At 40.1% G+C, this 13889-nt stretch overlaps 1 protein-coding gene across 1 annotated transcript in view; it reads left to right on the top strand.

Annotated features, from left to right (window-relative positions):
* Positions 1-13889, top strand: part of VSIG1 (V-set and immunoglobulin domain containing 1) — a 105115-nt gene that overhangs the window by 2199 nt on the left and 89027 nt on the right. The gene's annotated exons all lie outside the window — the stretch shown is intronic.

Below are 13889 nucleotides of genomic sequence, written 5' to 3'. Positions count from 1 at the left end.
ACCATTTACCTGGGCACCCAACGTGCAGGCAAAGTAGCCACCATTTATAGGTGTAAAAATAAAGTACACTTTGAACCAGCTTTGTCCCTAAAGAGAAATGAACTCTTTTAGTCAGAAGTAAAATTGTGCACTCACTTTGCGCGGTCCTTCTAAGTGAAGAGAGTCAGTGGGTAAAGAGGACTGACCCACTGCCACATGCTGCAGTGGGCGAAAGCAAAATGTGAATGACAGTTAAACAGGCCAATGGATGAAGCCCACTGACCAAAAGCTGCACTGGTTATGCATATCTTGTATGATTTAAAAAAAAAAAACAATACTCTTTATTGACAGCTGTCGAAAAAGCCAGGCATAAGAACAGCTTGACCGATTGAGAAAAACATTTGTAAACGCGAGAATTAGCACTACAAGAGTAATCTTATATGTACTTTTGCATCCCTTTGTGAATTTGGACCAAAACGGCGAACTCCTTATTAGTAAAAGTGCAAAGAGGTCACTGTCCTGTCAGTATTGTTTGTCTATGAATTTCCCCTCAATTTTGCCACATCACTGCCATAGGATTATAATGCCCTTGTAATACGGAGAACATTTGTGACGGAGTAGCACGTTCGTCAAATTCTAAATAAGGTCATTAGAAAGGCATGAAAGTGTATGTAGTAGAGAACTAAAAGAGTAACACTCTATGTACTCCAAAATGCCTCTGTGAACAGGCATCTAACAGAGCACGTGTCAATAAATAAAAAAACAATGAGGGCCAAGCAGTGTTTAATTTTTGCACATGGTGGGATTATTATTGGGGACTGGAATTTATTTTTCATCATCAGACTTCGACTAAGAAAAGGAGAGAGAAACGTACAACAGGGAGAAGGAAGGAACAGGAGAAAGACAGGGAAACAGTAACAAAGTGAGAAGTCCCGGGTGACAAAGAACCCCCAAGCATGAGATCACGAGACCGGAAGTGCGTGGAGGTGCAGGAGAGAAGCATGAGGTGGAGTCAGAAATAAGCAGCCTTGGTATTCGCTAACCCTGGGGCGTGGCGCCTCAGAAATACCTGGGGGCCTTGTGCTTATTTTCGAATTACGCAGCGTGAGCACACCCTAAGTATATTCATGGAAAGTGCCGGGGTTTTCACTGCCTTAGTAAAGTGATATTTTGACGGCCACCTCAAATAGGTCCGTCCGATTGAATGATCTGCCATGCAAGCGTGTGCTACAGTGTGTGGTGTTGGCACAAAGAATTGCTACAGAAAAGTAGTCAAATCTGTTGAAATTGTGTGTTTTTTTAACTGTCCGTGGCTCGATTTCTCGAACACATTTTAGGGGAACAACTGCAAATAAAGAATAGTAGGATTTTTGGCGCCACAGACAAAATTAATTTTCTGATTTCGAGTCTTCCCGCCCTCCAAAACAGGTCTATTTTAGCAGCTGGAGGCTGGCGCCCCCTGCTGTATATTCCGAGAATTACCCTAAGGCCTTTCCTTTCCCAATGGCAATGCCTTCTTGGTAGTAGCTTGGCAAAGAATTTTATCTACAGGGGCAAACTTGGCACTTTAAAAGTAACTCCTGGTTTGATCTCACTTCACAATAGAATTAATAAGGAAGCCTCAATGCAGGCCTGAACTGAAAAGAAAGTCTGGCGCCATGGTCATTTTCTCCTCTGTTTGGTGGGCTATGAAGATGAACACAAATTTAGGGTCATATTATACACTTATTTTCACTGGTGCAAAAACAATGGGGCACGTCCATTGAGCACAATTTCCCCGGAGTGTGCAAGAGAAGTCGATCTAAAAAAACAAGCTTTGAACCGCAGTAAAATAGAGCAAACACAAGTCCACACCATGTTTTCCAGGGTTACAGAATAAGGATATTTTCCTCCCACTTTTTACAAGTTAAAACCTACACCGCTAAAATATTGCAGAATCATGTTGCACCATTGACGGAGGTTTTTCATTTACCAGGTTGTCACTGTTAAAAACTGGAACAAAATCAATTTGCCCGATTCTCCAATTTTCAAATGACAAATAACGTCAAATGCATTTTTGCATCAGTGTAAAGTTTACATTATATTTGCCTATGTTGTCTAGAGTTAAAAGTAGGCAATGATAATAAAAAAGTGTATTTTACATGGCGCTCAATCCCACGGTTTTCATCTTTTAGGCGAGTGTAGATGAAGGGCTGTTGTTGCTCAATGTATCACCATTGAAAGGATGAAAGACAGAGCAGGCCCCACCAATATTTAAACTATGACCTACCCATCACACCAGATATGAGTGGCAAACGCTTAAAGTGCGGAGCCACTTTGTGGTTTCTGTCGTTTCTGGCCCACATGGGCACTGTTGCTTTTACTTGTTATCAAGTCCTGTGTTTCTACCAATACTTAATTGTGTTAGGAACTAACTTTTTGTCAGCACTAGTATAACAGCGTTACAGATGTTTGCTTCACCAGACTCAAAACACGCAAAACAATTGCTATTAAGAATAATCAGAATTATGTATTCATTTACTGCTGAGGGCAAGACAGTTTTTATCAGGAAAACTGTCATTGCTACAAAATCCTCGTACAGCCAATACTTGATTAATTTTAAAACCCACTAAACCCCACTTACAACTTGAGAAAATGTGCATGTGTGGAGATTTTTCCACAGTTGTCTAGGGTTATGGGTGAGTGTGTGCATGCTTGTGGGGGTGGGGCAAATTCACAATATTCACGGTTATCCCCGGTATGCACTCTTTACTGCTAAAATATGCTGGAACAAGTGTGTGAATATTCAAGCCAGAAAAAAGAAAAATGTATATAAATGTAGACGAGGATTTTTTTTCCTTGGAAATCTACAGTTTCTGTAGAGTTCACGGTGCGTTTCTAGTGTTGTTTGTTCACATATTTTTTAAACTACACAAACCATAGCTATTAATCTACGGTACATAGACTTGCATTTTTGTATATAGTACCTTATCGATTTCCCCACCGCTTTGAAACGTATCACATTCAAACAGCCATATTTTCTGCTGTAAAAATCCACAAACTGCGGGGAATGCTGTTGTTCTTTTCATTTAGATTCCTTATTTAGAAATAGTCATAGTTTATATACAATTAGTCTATTTATCTTCTGATCCCCATGAACAAGCCCACAATCTGCCACCGGGGTTGGTCTTCCACGCCTGTCTATCATGAGAAGCGGCTCGAGGGACGAAGAACACAACAAATGACTCCTAGGAAGTGTGGTGTAGTTAACCTCACAGTATCCGCACTGTATTTTACCTTATTGTCAGCTGGATAGCGCGCAGTTTACCTATAGTCTAGACTTGTAATGCTGTCGGTGGCGCAGGGTGGGGTGGTAATGTGCACGCAATTCCATGGTCTCCATCGTATACCAAAATATGAGTCATTTTGTGATGCTATGTTCTGGATATTGTGTTTTGGTCCGCCTCTTGCTGAGTGGAGGCGTCACATTCAATGAGATATGGGTGTGCGATGTCTGAGAAATCTTGCCGGATGACATTTATCAGTCTCTAGGCTTACAACACGCAGGTGGTGATAGTCTGGGCCAGTTGCGTAGCTGCTCCGTGAGTGTGGACCGGCCATGCTAGACGTATTGTGGTATCACATCGATGGAAGCCATGCATCTTGCTCTGCTGAGCTACCAGAGAGCTAGTTTATGGTAATTTACTTTTGTTTATCTGCCACAGCCCTAAAAAGTTGCAGACAACATAACATAACCCTATGTTTGCCTGCCACCTACTACACCTGGTCAGGGAGTTGCAGTATGGTTCAAATATCAAATATCTCCATGTGCTTTGAGTTTTAAGGCCAGAAATGTCTTTTTATGTAAAGTCTAGTTAATGGGATTACATTTGTGCCTAATAGGATGTGATAAGGCAAGAAATGTCAAGCACCTCGTTTGAAATGGTTTAAAACACACCACTTGTATTTGTTCCTAGATCACCACTAAAGGCTGTCCTAGGGTCTGGTAAGTAACACCTGTCAATATAGGCTCAAGTGACAGTGTTAATGTCCTCCAACTTTTGTTGTTCCAGTCTAAAGATGTCTAAAGCTTAGGAGCTGGTCAAGATTGATTTAGTGGCTACCCAGAGTGCCACACTGGAGTGTGGGAGCGGGTCAGGAACATTGCTCCATTGGGCACAACGTCAAGAATTCCATTGTATGGCCCAACACGAGCTCCGGCGGCTCTGCTCCTGACCCAGAAGTAGCAGGAGTTTTTCTGTTGAGATGGCCCTACCGGCTGTACGCTGCAGAAAACTACCATAGGCACACCTTGCACTTCGACTCAAAGAAAAGTTGCATATAGCTACTTTCTCAATATTTTAGGAGAGCGCTCAAGATGTATCAGTCTGGTTTCTGCTTGCAGTCACTCTAAAAACAAAAGTGAAGGGAAGAGTGTCAGAGCAATGTTTTTTAATATTCGTGATTTTATTTCCATTGAAAAACATGTGACACATGTTCAAAGTCCATTGAGTGTGACTCAAAGCACCATGACTAATCTGGATTAAAAATACCATATCATTCGTATACAAAAAAATACTTGGATTTATGGTACAATCATTTTATATAATTGATAGGAGAATATTTACTGATTTTGTTTCTGGAATTAAAGATCTGCAAGATTGAGTCACTCACCCTCTCCAGATCCCATTCGCAAGTTTCTATTTGCCTCAGAATGCATGAATTGGTTGTTGATCTCTTACTCCAGGCCTTGCAGTTACTATTAATTCACCTGGTTTCTTGATATGCCAGTTTTGATCTTAGTTTCATTTGTTTCATCAAACACCGAATCCGCCTCAGGAATCACATTTATTTGTTCAACCCCTTGTCATTTCCTGGATAGATTCTCGTCACCCAGCATTGGTGGGCTGCAACCAGGTTGCTTCCGGTTTCATGTCACTTTGGCCCCGTTAACCTTTTGTGGAAGACCTGGGCTGGCTGCGCTAGCGGCTAGGATAAAGTTTAAGATGATTTCCAGGGCTCATCAGGCTTTACATATGCTGAACTCCTTCCAATATGGCTGCTAAATTTAAAATGTCTGACAGCTTGCGAGGAATAGTGGTTTGGCTTGGGCTCCTAGAAGTATAAAAGCTAGTACTTCAAAATGCTGCTTGTCTAGGCATGTGCTGTCATCACTGCAGGATATTAAAAAAACAATAAAGCCAGGCTCTGGGGTTCTTGTTGTGGGGTTGGTTCTAAATATATTGTTTTTATGGAAAGCTTCATTTGTGTTAAAGTTGTCACGTGGTGCACTGCATCCTGTTTTATTTTTATTTTGACTTGCCAAATTTGCATTTTGTTCTCCATATTAAATAAAAAATAAATTGTTAAATGAATTCCTAACTAAAGAGAGAGGCAGTGTACAGAGGTGACGTAAACAATGAATTTGCTCAGCCATCAATAGCTGTGTGTGTGAACTTATAAACTTTTAATTTAGAATCTCTAATAGTTTGCTCTAATTGAATTTGAAATGTTTGCTGGAGACTAGCGGTTCAGAGTATTTTGAGTGATTAGTTCAGCCATCTGGAAATAGTTGTAGTTATAGGATACTTGTTCGCATATAATTGGTGGATTCCTTTGCACAATGCCCGAGAGGTGGCTTTTTTAGCTAGATAATTTTCTCGGTGGTGTTCTCAGGCATTCCAGTAGCTTTGTGCTTGCTGCCCATCAGAAGGTTCAAGACCCATGTTTTCCTATAGCTGAACACCCTATGGTTCTTATCTTTTAGGTTATATATGTAGTGGACACGTTGCCTCAGGTGTGCGGGGTACAGGGAGCAGGTGAGGCCATTTACACAGCTCTGTGAATACCTGAATACAGTATCCACTGTGAAAGGTCAGAGTATGGTGGTGAAGTGGGAAGCGAGCAGAGTCAGAGTGGCAACCACAGGGGTAGTCACTTTGGTGATGCAAGGGTTATGGAGAAGAGGTGAGTTATTACCTTCCTTGTTGTTTCAGAGTGTCAGCGATGTGGTCACATTGTCTTTGATTCGTGATGAGATCATTAGTTGCTCGCAGGATACATTTTATTCACCGGTTGGTGCTGTGATGGGGCTGATGAGCAAGATGTTTCCAGCTTCTTGATGGGTCAGGACAAGGACCTTGATGGTGGAGCGGTAGTTGTTGGGAGCCAGGAAGGGTTTGGTACCCGTTCAGCCCGTGCAATAGGAACATGGCTCTGTGGGTTCACTGGCTCAAATATTCCTTGAAGGCAAGATGAAGGGCAAATGGACGCCAAGAAATTGACTCAATGGATGATACAGAGAAATTAATCCTTAAAGATTTTTATCTGGCAGCCCTGTGTAGTAGCATATGTGTCAAATGGTAAGCTTCAAGATTTAAATATTGTCACAGTTTAAGATTTACGGTAACAATTGATCAATATTCATTTCATTCCTACTTAAATGACCTTGTCTATAAGCAAGGATCCCTGTCAAACAAGGGAGGAACGAATTAATTATTTAAATATGGCAATTTAATATTTATATCCCAAATCTGCAAGCACTATATACATCCATGAGGGAAATCTGTCAGTTGTTGAATTCATTCACTATTCTCTGGATTCCTTAAGTATCTCTTGTTTTAGTGCCTTAGAATATATATTTCAATGTATGTATTTACAATGCTTAAAGTATTTAACAGCACCAAACAATGGAATAAAAATCACCAAACAAGAAAGGGACACAACAATAATTTATATAAATAGAACATATTTTAATGAATTTTTAGAGTCTTTGATGACCAAAATCCACCAAAGGGTTCTGGAAAATATGAATTTTAAAAGCATTAAAAAACTTTGACATGAATTGCAAACAAGCATTGGCAAGTCAAAACTGTGAAAACTTTTTGTAAATTTGTAAGAGTTTGTAACACTGAGGCCCATATTTATACTTTTTTAGCGCCTCATTTGTGTATTTTTTTGATGCAAAAGCGACGCAAACGTACAAAATACAATTATATCTTGTACGTTTGTGCCGCTTTTGCGTAAAAAAATGACACAAATGCAGTGCTAAAAAAGTATAAACATGGGCCTGAGTTTGACAACTCCCACTCAGGTTGTGTGACCAAATCCGACAGGATGGAGATGTAGGAGTCTTAAAAGAAATCTTTGGACAGTTACAGAGCATTTTTAGAGCGAGTTTCAAACTTTTCAGGATGACCCCTATTGATTTCAATGGAGTGGTCCTGATGATGAAGGATGCAGGCTTAAAGATGCTCAATGGATGCTTCAGATGTTGTGTGGTCCACATGAGCGAAGTCTGGTCGAGTACTCGGTCCATAAGTGAGTGGTGGTGGCTCTGAACATGGATTTCAGGGTCCCACAAAGTCCTCTATGCAGTGGTCAAAAGGCTGCTGATGCATATCTTTCATGCATGTAACACAGCAGTCATGGTGCAAACCCTTGGTAGGGACTAGTGTTCCTTGGGGTGGACAAATCCAGTCACAACCAACACCCACAGGTTCATCAGACTTGAATGCAACTTCTGGCTATTTTCAAATTGTCTGTCAAAGTGCCTGACATCTAGTAGTGACAAAACAGCTGCGGTGGCTACCAGAGATGCAGTTTGGGCTCTTGCAGCCTTAATATCCCCAATGTCATTCTGGGGGGCAGCCAACTGACCCTTGGAGTCTCTGCTTCGCACTGGGGCTGGGAATTTACATTACCCCCAGTCAGGCACGCAGAACAGGGTCTAAACTTCGCTAGCACAAAGTGAAGCAGATGCAGTTGGTCCAATGTCACAGCCTCTTCTTGTGTACTTCCAGCGGGTGTAAAGTGGTCTTCTTCTTGTCCCTTATCCAAATCCAGTGAGTACTGCAGTCTCGGGTGACGGGCTGCCCCTTATATCCCAGTAGGGGGCTCAACACGGTCACTAGCCAATGGGCTAGTAGGTCCTGTCTTATCTGGTGACACAGTTCCAGTGATGTGTGGCATCTGGCTATCCCAGAGTGCATCTTGCATGCCACAAACAACATGGCTGAAGTCTTCCTCGAGTGTAAGGACCTTGGAAGCCCAGTCCCGGGGGTCTTATGCCATGGGCTCATGCCCACGGAAAACTGATCCTGAACTGATTTTCCCTTCCTTGATCCTAGTTAAATACTGTCTAGGGGAAACAAAAGGCTTCCTGCGTGGGTGTGTTGTTGCAGCAGCCTTTCAAAGGCAGCATCACCTTTGATGCCTGCCTTTTGGGCTAACACCTTTTGCAGCCCATCCTGTGTGAGGGGGTCACACCTATTATGCAGCAACAGCCTTTGTTCCCGGCCTGGGAGTCATTCACACATCACCCCGAGGTGGGCATAAACCTATCTTTGTCCCAAAGCCACTGGACCAGCTGGGTTAAAGAATAGCAAGTTTTGCAAAAGTTGCCAGCATTAAATTTGACATAAATGTTGACTGCACTATTGAGTCACATTTAATGTCTTCTTTAATTGGATACCTTACTTGGCATAGTTAGGTAGCCTCTGTCAGGAGTTAGACGCATTGGGGTGCAAACCGTCAACTCTGCAATTACCTTAAAAGACTACTTAACTGTCCTCAGCAACCACCGACACTTTAGAGCTTTGCTGTATAGACATATCAGAAAATACATGTCTATCTTAACACTATGGTGCACTTTGACTTTAATGGTAATGGCAAAGTCATGCGTGCAATGCATGTACAGCCTTTTCGGTCTGCAATGGTAGCTGAAAGTTGTGTTTTCACTTTGTCAAACACAGAGTGGCACAACCAGAGCTACTGCTCTTGTGTGTACAGGGCCTGGGTATCATATACTAGGGACTTATAAGTAAGCCAGCACATGCCAATTGGGGACACCCAATTAAAAATGCTATTTTGAAAAGGAAATGACACTGTCACAGAGGTTTGGACAGCAGGCCTCAGTGTACCTTTAAAGTAAAAAAACAGCAAATAATAGTCCAAAATGGGGCAACATTTTGGGGGAAACCTGCAGAAGGCTTGTTTTCTCACATTGGCCTTTCTGAAGAACGAGTCAGGATATATCAGGCTAGGGGCAAAAAAGGCCACAATGGCTGGCATCTATTGGGAAGAGTTGCAAGGCATGGTGTTCTCCACTATACCATTCTTCATAGTATTTAAGAAGAGCAAATGCATTGGTGAACTTCAAGGCACTGAATTTTAAGGCACCTTGTAGCCTTACGTGATCAGCTCGGTGATTTCAATTTTTCAAGACCCATCAACCGCTTTGACTTTGGGTAATCTCCTTAAGGAAAGAGCTATATCCCACAATCTCAACTGGATCTTATGCCCATGTTTTCTGTAGACTAATAATATTACAATTAGATTACATTAGATGATGATTTGAATTAGATTAAAGCAAATTGAACTGACTACCATCTGTCAAGAGAGCATGTGATTGTGTGACTATAAGGATCATTCTTTTCTGGCAATGAAAGGCTCCCTCACTAGGACAGCAACATGATCCTCCTTTTCTTGGACTTTGATAGCTCCACACAGTGGAGGTGGTAATAAGTGCAAGGGATATGCAAATATTTTTTGATCCTTTGTATTGCAGTGGCACTGTGTTCTCCTGCAAAAGTGAGTGTCTGGTGGGACAATAGAAGCTTTCGTTTTCACATGATTGGAGGGGGCACAGTTTTACTTGGATGGGAAGAAACCAGACACTTGACCCTTCCTTGGATTGTGGCCTGTAGCCCTGTCACTTAAATCTTTCTCTAACAGTCACAATTTACAGTGAAATGGACAGATAATTGTACTGAACTGGTTTTCAGGACAAGTTGGTCTACATGTGTAGATCCTTTTACTGTTCCTTTATATCCTCTCCACTTTTTAGTCTACAACTCTCTTTCATGGTTCCCCCTCTTTCTTCTCTTCCTTTTTGATGTGGTGCGTTCAGTATTTAATGTTCAAGGTGGTGTTTAACGACTCTACAGTGCTTGGGAGTTGAATAATGGGGCCATTATATATAGATGGGCGATCAAGTGCATATTTTGTGTGCTACTACAGAGTAGGTCATGATTTTTGGTGTGGTCTATGTTGAAGTACTCAATATTATCATCAAAACATAACAGTAGCTTAAGACTATAGAACATATATCACACCTAAAGTCGAAGTCAGACCACAATGTTTCATTGTAGAAATTAAAATTAAGAACATGCTGACACCACAGAACAGCACACAGTTCTCAACAAAGTAAGTGAGAAAAATATGAGAGCAAGCAAAAGTAGCACAGGCAAGCAAGAGCTCTCCGTGGCCTACAGTAGATCAGCTTACCTAAAATAAGTACTTCTCACACCAATATAGATCACCTTCTTTTAAATTCGGAGCTGTTCTTTAGGTTCATAGGTTGAGGTTTCATGCATCACAGAAAAGTAAAGCACTATCTATTCCACTTTTAAAACAATTGTAGAGGATTTGCCAAGTGGGATATATATGTGACATACAAAAAACTTGACCACTAGATAGTAGATCTATAATTCCCACTTTTGAAACTAGTATCTATTTCTTTAACCTGGAACTATTTTATCCCAAGAGGAGACAACACTCAAATCCTTGTGTTTCTCAAATGTTGATGCTGTCCCTATTTAAATTAATACACATTTGCTTTTGTGTCTGATAGTCTTCAGAGATGTAATAACATGTCCTACAACAGATTAAAATAAGTAAAAGTTCCTTATAGATACATTTATCAATATTTAAAATTCACCCAAATTAACTATGGCACTACAATACATTTTGAGACCACTACGGTATCTTGGTATGGAGAATGGCACCCATGTCATGGGTATCAGTTTTTATGTTGCTCCCTAGCTTCCCTACCATGTTACAACCCATCATTGAGTCTTTTGTATGTTTATGATGGTGTCAATGGCCTTCAATTCTTACAATTTTTCCCAACACACTATTATCCCTTTACTAGAAAAAAGTGACATTTTGTTTTCATTCAGTTTCAAAAGGCTATCCATCTTAAGGAAGCCTGCCACCAACATTCTCTTTGAAGCAGATGTCACATTACTCCTTAGCATATAACATCTTAGTCATCCTAAATTGTGTTTGCTTTCAAAAAAGTGTTTTGCTAAACTCAAAGTACAAATCTTGAATTTAAGAGAAATTTGGCTAACAAACAATAGTCAACATGGCCATTTGATGACTCACTGTAATCTTTCCATATTACACTCTCAAATATATTTCAGTGATGTTAAATAATATTACTTATTTGGTATGCTTATTTGGTATTATATGGTATGACCATTCTAACTATCTCAATTTGTTTTTTCACTGACCACTTCAATAGTTCCAGGCTACTGATTTCTCCTTGTTTTTACCCAATTTTAGTATGTTGCGCAAATGTCATCATCATTTTCATATCTCTCTTCCTAAACATTTCAGGATCGGATATAATACTCTTCAATATAAATAGTGAATTATACGCTAAACCTTTTACATTGCTTTCAAATGAAAACGTGTTGCCAAAAGAACATTATTTCTATCTAGAGGTCTGTTTTAAGTCTAGTTCGTGATTTGTGTCTCCAAAACATTGGCTCAGGGGTTTCCCTCCTCCAGTATCAATTTTAATAAGAAAGGACAATTCATCATAAGTGTTGGAATTCCTGTCTTTTGAAACCCCAAATACATCTTCCATACATCTTAGCCAATTAACTTTTTGTTCTTTTATGGTGCAGAATGTCATCTTGTTCAAATCTGTTTACATAAATATGTGCCTACCAAGGCACCATGTAGAGGTCTAGGTTCCAATCTTCTCTTGACATCAACAATGCAGTAAATTGTCTTGTACCTGCTTCATATTTGCACAGAATGCGTGGCACCACAAGTATCAGACTTTGGGTTTAAGTTATGGTGCAAGTGCTAGATTCTGCTGGATGTTAAACCTCCAGAATGTGCATATTGTACTTTATACACTGTTGGAGAGCTCATGAATGATTGGCTAAGCTGGTCAGCTATGTGCTTGGGTGAGCACCTGGCTTCAGACTCAGCTAAGCTTCATCATGAGTCCCGTGACATTAGAGTGCTTGAGTTCAATGAAGGACAACAACATGCACAGTTTGGCATTGGAATACATGAGAACTACAGTATCTGTGCAGTATATTGTAGATAAACAAAATTAGCGTACTGCTAATGACAGGTAGCTATACAACATGTGACCTACTATACCTCTTGGCCATTGTAAACTAGCTGGAGAAAGTTGCATGAACATTATTTGGGGGTGACACATCAACACTACTTTATCAACCCACAAGGTACTCATCAGTTTTTGTAAAATAGCCAGCTACCCCAGTTTCATTTCATTTTACAACCATGTATCCAAAGAGGTTGCCACCCACCCTTTCTGAGTTATAGCACAGTGCTAGGAAGGGCAAACAGTCCTATCTTAAGTTGGCCAAATATGCCAACATGCTGAGTGGGATTTTTGTCTGCATCCAAAGTGCAGCTGATCTTTGATAAATTGCTAGTGGCTTAATTTAGCACTTGCCAGTATATCGGCAAGAGGAAATATAAATATATGTTACCTCATGGTATAAATAACTTATTACCTGTCACATTCAATGTTCAAAATTGCTAATGGTGACAATGACAATTAGATATTGTTAACTCAATGCAATTGATTAAAAAATGCAAACTACATATCAATATCTAAAGCAGGCAACAAATACTAATGCTAGTTATGTCTTCCTTCTCATAATCAATCCCTACTGGCTCACGCATAACTCATTAATGGGGTGGTTTGTGCACTTGCTAAGTCACGTCTGTTTAGGCATAAATCAGGTACTTTAAGTCCTTGACTAAATATTCATCAATCGCTATATAGTTAGAATGTCATTAGGGAAAACCTGATTTGCATTGCATTCCTCTCAAATCTACCCCATGTACCCCTCAGTAGGCCACATATATATATACATGAATTAGGTGTACTGTGACACCTTGCATTCAGAGTCTGTAGTTGTGGCACAGAAGATCTGACCTTCCTTGCTGTGCATTTCATGTCTTTGCTGTACTTTTCTATCCTAACCTTGTGTCTATTACACTTTCTTCCCTGCTTTGCTGCATCACACCCCCGTCTGACAAATGCAGCAGCTAAGAAGCATCAAATATGGTCACAATTGCCAAAATGGACAAGGATCTGGAAGGAAGAATTGTGTATTTGGTGGTGCATTTATGAATGCTTTTGAGATCTGGTACCTGTGTGTAGGTCACAGTTTTGACGCCCTTAAGGGCTGACTCAACCTTCCCACCCTTTAGGGCAGACAAAAAGAATTCCATTAAGATAATAGCAACAGCTATTAAATATAGTGATACGAAAAAGTAAATAGTAGGGTGTGTTGAGCTAGAATAATCGCAAGGTGTTATCATTGGTATTAATAAATAGCTGTGAAAGACGCCAAGCTAAATGTAACCTGGATACATTATAGGATTATCAATAACGTTTTCATGAAATGACTTGTCGTGGTAAATTAGTTATTTCATCTTGGCCTCATATAGATCTTCTCATATATTTGTTTCCACAACAAACGTCAAACATTATACAAAGTCAAAGCCAACACCATTCACAAATGTACTGTCACTGTATTAGGGTTATAGTGACTCACTAAAAATGTATTACATTTATATTATCTGTAATTCACCATTATATTCCAAATCCTCTAAAACATAACAGTCTCTGTAGACCATTGCACCACACATTAGCTAATAGCTGGTAGTATGCTTTGACATACCTTGTGAAGGATCCTCAATTGATGAACCACCCCCGATGTAAGCCAGCAATAATGCATTAAATATATTTTGGAATACAAAGTATACAAAAATGTAACAAAAACTAAACCTGATGATTATATTTGGATAACAAATAACTGTTTAGTCATATAATAGGTATATTTGCTTGCCCAATAACCAGAAATCTT

The sequence above is a fragment of the Pleurodeles waltl genome, chromosome 2_1 (assembly GCF_031143425.1).
Source record: "Pleurodeles waltl isolate 20211129_DDA chromosome 2_1, aPleWal1.hap1.20221129, whole genome shotgun sequence".
NCBI classification, from domain to species: Eukaryota; Metazoa; Chordata; class Amphibia; order Caudata; family Salamandridae; genus Pleurodeles; species Pleurodeles waltl.
The sequence above is the reverse complement of the archived record's forward strand: the minus strand, read 5'-3'. Positions and strand labels throughout refer to the sequence as shown.